Here is a 1,483-nt window from a genome sequence, read left to right on the forward strand (position 1 = left end):
CGGTCTGTGTGTGCGTGTAAGGAGGTGGCGTTGGGGGTCTGGGGGGGATCCCTAATTTGCACATATGGAAATGCTTTTTCTCACCGCGCCGCCTTCTCTGTTGTGGCCAGATGGAATTAGAGAGCGCTCAGAAGCCGTGAAGGCAAACACATCAAAAAAGAGAAAGAGGGAAAGGGGGAGAGAGCAAGAGGGGGATTGGCAGGGGAGAGGAGAAAGAAGAAAAGGAGGAGGAGAAAGAGGAAGAAAAACAAATGAAAAAAAGAAAAGATGATTCCTTGTGGTTGAAACAAAGAAAGGACAAATTACTGCTGCTGGTTTTTCACCTGCCTACAGGAAGATGCACACTCACTGTATGTCATTTTGTGTCCATTTTTTATTCACAATTTACATTTATAGAAACACACACTGCCCAACTCTAAAGGGAGTCGTAGAACAGGAATTAGCTCATACGTCATCTAATATAGGGGGGCTGTTTTGTGTAACAAATAAGATGCTCAATATTCTCTTGGCCCAGGACCAACTCCCTTCCCTCCCTGTTGAGTTTGACATCCATGTCTAGTAATACAGTGGTAATTAGACTATGCATTGTTTTGGTGAATCAATGAGTCCCACTAATACTCCCAAGTCCCAGTGATGGGGAAACTAGGAACAAAACATCTCACTCTCTTCTCTGTCCTCAATAAATATGTTGCTGTAAGAGAAACTGTGCCATATACAGCTACACAAATACTGTACCGACTCTATACAGTACAGTGAATTACATATTTAGTAACATATTTAGAATATATCCAGAGTCCTATCTGGTTGTGTTAACCAGTGGTCACACTTCAAATCACTGGTATATGTGATCAATCCGATAAAATCTGTAGGAGGAGTTAGTTAAAATAGAAGCCCTGAAATGCCAAAAATGACATCACAGTTTGACATTCGATTCAACCTGGCCAACTTTGACGGCACGCCACAGACACGCCCTTCAACGTACAGCCACTTTTCGCGCTGTAGCGGAAAAAAATTCTAGGCGGAAATGGGCGTGTCCTATATGGGGAGACGCAGCTCCATTCACCGAACGTGTGGATATAATGTTTTTTAATGTGAGACAAACGATGCGGGAGTTACTAGCATAAACCTACTTTTCTTAATAGTAGCCCCACCTAGTGGCCGACCCGAAAGCGACGCATAGAATATCTAAGTTACACCAGGCCTGACCACTTAATAAAATTATTTTTTTACCAAATAAAATTGCAATTTCATATATGTTCAGGGGGGCAAATTAGCAGTCAAAAAGGCCTACAAATAATAATAACTTTAGCAATTACAATAGGGACCTCCAGCAGTCGCTGGCTCGGTCCCTAATGATATTTCATGATTGTGGTTAGTTTTTGTTAAAGGGCATGTCCGTGGCATGCCGTCAAATTTTGATGTACTGCCTGAACAAACAAATTTGTTCTAACTTGAGTTCTTGTCCATTCGGCTCCAAACTTCA

The sequence above is a fragment of the Morone saxatilis genome, unplaced genomic scaffold, assembly GCF_004916995.1.
Source record: "Morone saxatilis isolate NCDOM2014 unplaced genomic scaffold, NCSU_SB_2.0 Contig3, whole genome shotgun sequence".
NCBI lineage: Eukaryota > Metazoa > Chordata > Actinopteri > Moronidae > Morone > Morone saxatilis.